This window comes from Choristoneura fumiferana, chromosome 14 (assembly GCF_025370935.1).
Source record: "Choristoneura fumiferana chromosome 14, NRCan_CFum_1, whole genome shotgun sequence".
Lineage (NCBI taxonomy): Eukaryota > Metazoa > Arthropoda > Insecta > Lepidoptera > Tortricidae > Choristoneura > Choristoneura fumiferana.
Genome location: NC_133485.1, coordinates 9,726,871 through 9,736,257, shown reverse-complemented (window position 1 = coordinate 9,736,257; position 9,387 = coordinate 9,726,871).

Below are 9,387 nucleotides of genomic sequence, written 5' to 3'. Positions count from 1 at the left end.
TATTTACCTACCTTAAAATTACAAAATAGTTACTGTTTTTATAATTGATTAAACAGGCTTTGGAATTAAATCAAGTATTATGAATAATAAAATGGAAAAAAATACTTTGATCTATTCAATTAATAAATTAATCGATTTACTGAACAGATCAATAATTTTGCAATAGATTCTAGGTTTTCACATCACTAAATGTCTGTGGTTAGCGTCTTTGTTTACACTTTTCATAAATTGGATTGAAATACAATATAATTGTTTTTTAATCTCCTAGCAAATTTCGACATGTTACCAGTATCATTTTTAAGCCGACCAAAAGCTTTTTATATAAAGTTATGAGGCTTCCCTGAGTGAACACCGTCTATTGTCAGCCAATGACCAATTTGTTAGGAAACCCCGAGCAAATCTGCAAAACACAACCCAAAATCTGATCGTACCAATCCCCTTTTCCATAAACTTTGCAAATAGCCTCTTTAATAAAGTTAGGGCGACGCATTACTTTCAGAAAACAAGTCAACTTCGACAACAATGGACCATTAAGCAAAGGAGTTCAACTTATTTACAGCACACCTACCGGCCAACTCCTATGAAGCTTCGCTTATTCGCTCTTTTGTTCTTATTAGAGTTTTCTTACTTCATGCTACCTAGATCTTAAAGTTCTGGACCTATTACAGGCATCCTCCTTTCAATCTATGTAAAAGTTTTGATAAGATAATTTTACGTGTATTTTATGCATTCAACACTGTCCCTCCGTAACTGAACAAATAATATGTACATTTCTTGATTACAAATATTATAATTTCGATAGATACTACCGAAAAGTAGTTACTACAGTTCGAGACTAATTTGAACAGTTATAGATGCTTACTGTTTTCAACAGAAAATATTATTTTCTGCTAGAAAATTAGAAAACAGGAGGTAGAAATTTTAATATAGTATATTTGCTGTGCTAGTTGCATTGCAGTTTCTGAAATGTATCTCGTATTGAATTGAGTTTTATTTTACGTCCTCGACTGTTCCTAAATGTTTTTGAACAAACTGTTTCGTGTGCTCTGCCTACCCCATTTGAGAATACAGGCGTGATGTTTGTGTGTGTGTGTGTTTTTTTTAGGTTTAGTTTCACCTATCATTTTAGAAAAAACATTCTTCTGTTTTGTGTTTTTGATTAGTGCGCTTCTCATTGGTACCTAATTGTGCTGGAATGAAATCCGACTATCCTTAGGGTACGTATACACATTTGTATCATTTTATCTTCGTTACGTAGCACCGTAGAATAACATCGGCATTAGTTCGGCCGCGAATAGATATGTGATCACGCAACACGACGTATTTCATACCCTGCAATTCACTTCGCATCGCGTATCTCAAATACCAAATGGAGCGTCCATTCTTAAGCTGAGTTTGGACTTGCAAGAAAAATCGTGCAAGCTGCATTACATTGCGGCGCTCGATTGACCACTACGAATTCGTTTGCTGTACGGCCTCGCAATGTACCTAATGCAACTTGCACGACTTTTCTCGCAAGTCTAAACTCCGCTTAATAAGCCTGATTTTGATACGTTAAAATGATTCAAATATGAACCTTCCCTTGGCTTATAGGTTATTCTTTGTATTTAATCACGCTTGCTTAAATGTCTACCCTAGTTTCAATTTAAATTTGCGTATCGGCGGGGTTTGCCTCTCCGAAATAAATTAGGTCAATTATTATAGACAGGTGCGGTGCGCGGGTCGGCGGTCCGTATATTTTTACCTTGACTACGAGTTTTGTACCGTCCTCGTTATAATATAAAGTTGGCGAACATTTCAGCCCTTTGTTTTGGGGCAGTAGTTCGAAACTTTACCTGAGCGGAATTCTTTATGAGAACAATACAACTAGTTACATAGTTGGCTTTATAAATTAAGTGCTCAAGCAGCTTTAAAAAAATATTATTGTATTTTTTGGAAGAATTTTCAAATCAAAGAGATTTTAACTTTTCAAATGTTTAACTCTCCTTTACTCACGCTTCCGGTGGCGTGAACCATTCGATCCAGTAGATAAATGGGAATTTACAATATTCTCATATATGAGTGTGCGAACCAGATAAAACACCGATGAAATCAATCCTACAACCAATAAACAACTTACAATTCTCAAAGTTATGTTTTCAACGTCTTCATTAAATGTGTACCTTCTGTAAACAATCAGCATCTCATTTCGTATGATATGCGAATTGTACCTCAATTCAATATTGGTGTAAATCCTCATTTAGATTGTGCGAGAAATATCGTGTGAGTTGCGGTACATTACCGTCGATGATCGATCATCCGAGATTTTACTAAATTCGCATGAGATTTTCCAAAAGTTATATCGTGGTCTTTATATTTACGTTGCATGACGGCCACCCGTGCATAATTTCGCGTTTTTAGAAAATGAGGTTAAAAGTTTAGGATTTTAACCAGATTTAAAACCAGATTAAGTGGGGATTGACGTAAAAGTATATATGTTATTTCCAATATCAAGTAAACTGTCTAAATCACACACACACAAGTACGCACGCATCTAAACACACAGAGGTACGTAAGCATTAGTACTAATACGCTAGGTTATGTTTTAAAATAAGCACGCACTTGCATTGAACTTTAACAGTTTAAAGTTAGTTACCACGACCACGGATAGGGGTATAGTATTAAAGGCATAATTATGCTAAACGTTTTAAGAGGCAATTAGTCGCATAATGACTACGATTGTGAAGCAAAAAACAATAAACTATAAAAATCAAAAACCCGACTGCCTTAAAAAATGCTAGTAAGAATTTTTGAGTGTCACGTTCACTATTTAAATGGGTCCCGACTGTTGAACTTTAAGTTAGCTACTTAACAAAGTTCTAGCCCACTAGAAGGCTTGTTTCCTTCTTTTTAGTATTTTTTAAGGCAGTCGGGTTTTTGATTTTTTTAATTTATTGTTTTATTTCACACTTTTTTAATAGTTCTGTGAAAATGGTAGATTATAACTTTTATAACCCATATTGTTTAGAATTAGCTTTCATTTGATATCCCACTCGATAGATTTTAAAAAAAAAAATTTTTTGAAAACTTACAATTTGGCGCCAAAAATCCGCCATTGTGATTTTTCAAGAATTTCATGTACCCAGTGTCACTCGCGTCATCAAGGCGAATCCAATGACGTATTGATACGTGATGTATCCGATTTTGATAAATGATATCATTCAGCTCAGCCGCTCAGCCGTTGAGTAGTTACGAGAGGACATAGGAATAGACATACATACATAAATACATACGTCTCAAACACATAACCCTCTTTCTTCGCAGTTGGGTAAAAAGACGTTGGAATTGAGATAGAATTTGAACACAGTGGCAATCAGAATCGTGCCTGATGTGTTAAATGGTTGTGTAAATAGTACGAGCATTGATCGGTTGTAATTCGTACGGGATTTGGTAATCATTTTAGTAATCAAAGTTATTTTTTTTATAACGAGCTACTTTACTAATATAGACTGCCAGTGCATTTTTTCCTTGTCATTTAAATTTGACTACAGAACCGTAATGTAAATTGCGCTGAACCATATCGAAAATACGGCGTCCACGGGCTCTTAAATACTGTTGCGTTAAATAACAATTAGGATTGGATTTATTTACTGCTGACTTCATTTGCTACCTGTACCTGTTTACAATAAAGTAGGTATGATAAAAAATTTAGTGATTAGAATATTTATTAAAATCATACGCATTTTTTTAACAAAATCCCTGCGTCGTTTTGCCTCACATGCAAAAATGACCTTTCATATGGCGGGTATTGTTTTCATATGCTAATTAGGGACTAAAAATCAAGTTAATACGTAAAAGAAAAAACCATAGTTGCAAAAATGTTACAAACTGATAACATCTGACATGGGCAGCAAGTGAAGTTCAAATTCAACCATCAAATTTAATGTACTTAAACTTAGCACACCTTTCATCTAGCCAAATGTGATTCAATTGTTATAATTATAAAATAAGTTGGGTCACGCTACCTACTTCATCAGCCTGTCCAGGGCTATTTTGAGACTTTCCTCATAAATTCTTGAATGATTAATTCATAACTTCGATTTAATAGCTGTATGACTTCAGACTTTATTCAAACGGGAGTTCATCTCATACAAATTAAACAGCTGACAATCTCAAAGAAGAAAATTATATTGAATTTTATTATGACGCTGAAGAAAATTTCAGAAGCCTCACTTGATTTGGAGTAATTAAATTAAGAAGTCCTCCGGCGGAGGATAATGACTCTCCTTTTGATTAATAAATAGGAATACTTGGCTGAAACTTGCCAATGATCTTTTTAGGGTTCCGTGGGGTCACAGACGGAACTCTATTGCTGTCGCTTCGCAGTCCACTTGTCTGTCTGTTCCAGGACTGTATCTCGATAACCGTAATGGATAGACAGCTGAAATTTACAGATGTAGACACGCAGTAGTATGTCAAGCCAAGCTCAAGCTATAATAATTATTTAAATTGTCACTAAGACAAGAAATAATAAAACAAAAATTAAAATTAAGGAGGTCCCGATATAGGAGACGTAAGTAATATTTTTATTGTTCTTACAAAGTTTAAATCTTTTCCCTAAGACCAACTTACGCTTGCCCAGTTTGCTTGTATGTTTAACATTCATAAAGATTGAACGAAAAAAAGGAAGGCCTTTTTGCATGGGTAAAAACCTATTGTTTTCGTTCTGTCTCTATAACGTTTAAATACCTACATGTAGGTACAAATCTCAAACTGGGAATTATAATAGACGTACAAACACAGGGTACAAAATTATATACTCGTACTGCAAATCGGCATATAGTAAAAACTAGTGAAGTATAAGTTGGTCTTGTAATAAAAAAAATTGACTGTCTCTTTGTGTTGTCAGGCGGCTATACTCTTTGAAACCGGTAGTCAGGGTTATTTTTAAATTCGTCAATTTTATATATGTAATATTAGGTTTTCCTCTAATGCGAAACCCTCGATGCACGAGCTCCACTCGCACTTGACAGGTAACGGTCACCGACGTTGCTCAGAGAATTAGTTCGCTGAAGTGGCGTTGGGCTGAACACGTCTGTCGCAGGACCGATGAACGGTGGAGCAGACGAGTCCTCCAATGAAAACTAAAGACGGGAAAACGTAGTGCAGGGCGAAGGCGAGGGGTTGAAGACAAGTGTTGTGGCGCGCCATGAAAGAGGCCTATGTTCAGCAGTGGACTGCTGTAGGCTGATGATGATGATGATGATTTTCAACGAATAATATAACACTTTCACTGCAGAATCCAAATTACCAAATCGAAGCATAGTGTAATTGTATTCTGTTACTTACTAAGTACGAGTAACTAACATTATACCTACTTTACAGTCAGTAGACGACAAAAAGATGCATATTGACATTGTCGGAGATATACTGGAACCTTAATTTCAAAGTAATAGCTAATATGAAAGAAAAATAGGCCCTTTGCAAAGTTGGAAAAGTAAATTCAGGATAGCCCGTAGTGCGGGTAGCTCCCTCGTTTTCAGTATAAATCAATTTGTTTAATGGTACCTACTCGGGTGATTTTATTTGTTCCCTCCGTTCCTACAAAGATATATTGTGCTTTATATGGAACACATTATCATCAGGCCGCTTCTCGAGTGCAGGTGGAAGAACCCATAAAAATAAGCCGTAACTTTCTCAGCTGAATTGGTAAAAGGCGAGTTAAAAATATATTTCTCAGTATCTTTGATGCATCAACAAATTACAAACAACCATCGTGATTGTCCATCTCATCATCTTTCTATTTCATTTTCGACCTGCACAAGTCCTTTCTAAGAAGGCTCGGACTGTAGTTCCCATACGGGCCCCATACGGGTCCCATGCTTTGCAGATGTATCCAGCCAACCGCTTAAGTGTAATTTCGCTCAAAAATCTGGAAAAACTCAGAGCTATCGTGCTCGACCCACGACCCTCGTTTGAGAGACAATATACAATATCGCATAGGTCCACAAACTGGGGTGCCACAGATTTTTTATCATGATAGTAAGCAACTTAAATACGTGACTTTCCTCAAGAAATAACATTTTCATTCGTTAATTACGTAGGTAATTCATTTATTATCTACACAATCTCTCTTACGAGCGTCTCATACATACATTCCAGGAATCTAAATATAATGAGTTACCATATTTTTATATCACGAATAAAATGTATATTTGAATCATGGACAAAATACAACGTAACATTGGCTTAATTAATTGCCAGTGCTAACCAGGTGTTGCTAATAGCCTGGTAAATGACGCATCAATTTTCCAAATATTTCATTTAAATTTTCACGCATCCAGTAAAATTACTTTTCGTGTAATTTGCAATACCTAACTCAGTTACTCAGTCCTCTCCAAATATCTTAGAACGCGGAATAATTATTATACGGCTAATTTAATGAATGCAATATTTGATAGTTACCTACGAAGTCGTAAGTGGGTGAAGACCAAAAAGTTGCACACCGTTAAAGCTTTAACGGTGTGCATACAAATGTGTGGTTAATTTTCGTGTCACAATGGAAAAAGTTAATGGAAATTAAAACTACGTGCTAACGCAGCTTTAACGCTGCGCAACTTTTTGGTCTTCACCCAAGTGCTATTTTTCCGATGAGATCCCACGAAAAACCAAACGGAAAATATAAAGTAGCTTATTTTAGTAAAGAAAAATAAAAAAAGCTTAGCTTATTTTAGTGCCAAGATCGCGGTTTAATTAATATGCCACCGACATATTTCAGCTCTGTACACTAAGCCACCGCCATCATGCCTTAATACGTCACGTTCATGTTTCACAACGCCATTGCCATTGTTGTTCATTAAACCTCGGTCTAGGATGTCACGCGTAGGTAGACAAATGTATGGGACGTGGAAAGAATGGGGCTACCGTAGTGGGATAGTGAGCTAATGGTTAGCTTCCAGAGGCTGGTTATCTGATCCCCAGAGGTCGCTTGGTTTTCTATTTAGTTCAATAATGAATATAGATCTTACACGGAAATTCGTGCAGAATTCAACAATGTATATTGTACCAGAATAGGGTCATTATTTAAACGTTTATTGTATTTGATTTACGTGTGCACATTTTTGTTTACATTATAGAATATTCTGTTACAGCTTCCAGGTTATATAATAAAAGTACAGGACGTCTAAATAATAATCAAGAATGTCATCGAATTCTACAGACAAAACAAAATGTATCTCGATAATTGAGGTGGTTGAAACGCTCGAATAATGACCCTGTTGTATCTATTTCATTCAGAATTTAGAATATGATTATTAAGCCAAATTTTACGCCGCGCATTTAAGCCAATACGCAATTTATGACGCTGTGTTGTAACGACAATTTATGGCTCCTTTGGATCGCATTGTGACGTAAATTATTGTATTTTGTATGTATGTACTTGAACAGTTCTGGTTTATATTTCACGTAGTACAGCAGACAACGCTGGCAGCTGTCCGTCTAACCTGTGAGACGGTCTAAACTAATGTGCGCTACCTGGCTAATTTATTCATACCCTAATGCTATTAAAGTTATTGTAGTAGATATAATTGGTAGATTCGAGACTAAAATCGCTTAATTGCAAAAGAGATAGAGAATTAGGATAGGTATTTTTATGGCAACAAATTTTTAGTTAAGTCTTAAGTAGGAAAAATATTCGTTGAATTACAATAACACATTTTTTTTCTATAAATGTTAAAATTTGAATGGCCAAATATGGAAACAAAAGCTGGTTTAAGTCGTTCTCCTTCTCTTCTTTTTCAACCTTTCACCACCCAATGCTGAGTGTAGGTCTCTTCTAATGCACGCCATTCTTCCCGGTTTTGCGCCTTTCGCATCCAGTCCTTTCCGGCCACTCTAACAAGGTTAAAGTCGTTAAACGATATTAAACTTAACAATTCCTTTTAGCTCTTAATTAAGTCACGCTTACCTTAATCTGACGCCTTTTATTTATACCTATGTAGCTCAGTTATGCGAGTACAATTTAAACCTTGCATTTAAAGCCCCACGGGCCCAATTGCAATTTTGTATTGAAATTCACTAATACCTTTTGCTTGTAATTTATTGGGCCCTGGTCAGAAGCACTCTGTATAGTATAAGCTCAACTCGTCTTTAAAAGATTGCAAGTTACACTTAGTTCCATACAAAATGTATGCAACGTAACATTTAAAATGACATCACTCGTATGTTACTAGTGCAATCTCCAGCTTCCCCTAAAGTCAATAAAAATAGTGTTGGGCACAAAAATGCGTGCCGCGGAATGCAGGCGACGCAATATCCCACTGATGACATTCTGAGCACACCTCCGTGACCTATTTGTCTTTGTGCCGGCTGTATTGCTCGCACCGGTATTCCCGTGGTTGTATTACTTCTACAGTTGTTGTAAAAGTGTTATTTTGGGTAAAGTAGCAAACATTTGGGCAAAAAACGGCACAATATAAAAAAAAAACCTTAAGCAAATAAGACTTAAACAAAACATAGACCAGCAAATATGCCACTATTAACAAAATAAATTATGATCGAATAAATATGATCGTTAATCGAAATATGATAAAAAAATAACACGGTGTATAAATTCGTTTGTACTTATGCACACCTATGGCCTGTTTCAGCACTCATATAAAATCTTATCTTATTTGACATATATCTGTGATGCCGTCTTTGTTTATTTGTCCGAATAAACAGAGATGGCATCACATTTATCCGACACATAAAATTTATCAATGAATGGTAAAACCGGCCTAAATATAAACTAGTTTGCTAATGTCATTCGGAACTCGAAACAAAAGATCGAAGAAAGAAATGTCCCGAGCGACACATTAACATTCTGGTTATTATTGTCGGTACTTTATTTGCCTAAAAAAACTTATTTGTTCAAAATTTGTAAATCTATAGCGTAATAAACTTTATAATTAGCAATGCACACGACTTCAAATATTTATGAAAACGGTTTAAACACAATCCTGTCAATCTATTCCTCAACATTGAACCCCAGAAATAAACAGGCGACTACAAAACGAACTCTCGACTTTATGTTTACGCTGTAAGGTTGGAATTGAAAACCCTTCTAAGTACCGCATATTATGTTGGCGAGTATTGTTAGGGTTCCATTGTGTCGCTAATGAGCGATCGTTGAATGAATCCACGCACCTTTCCACTTAGCTATAAATCCTTGTGTGCTGACCTGTGGCATTGTGGTCTGGTTTCTGTTTAGGGTTCCGTAACCAAATGGAGCCAACACGAGTGCCTTTCTATCTAGTTGTTTCGTCATGATTGATGTTATCGTGGTCGTCAACAGGTGGTCTACAGTCAGAATGGGTTATTTGTTTCCATCGGTTTCTGTCCACGGCGGCTCTGACGGCTGAGCTAACT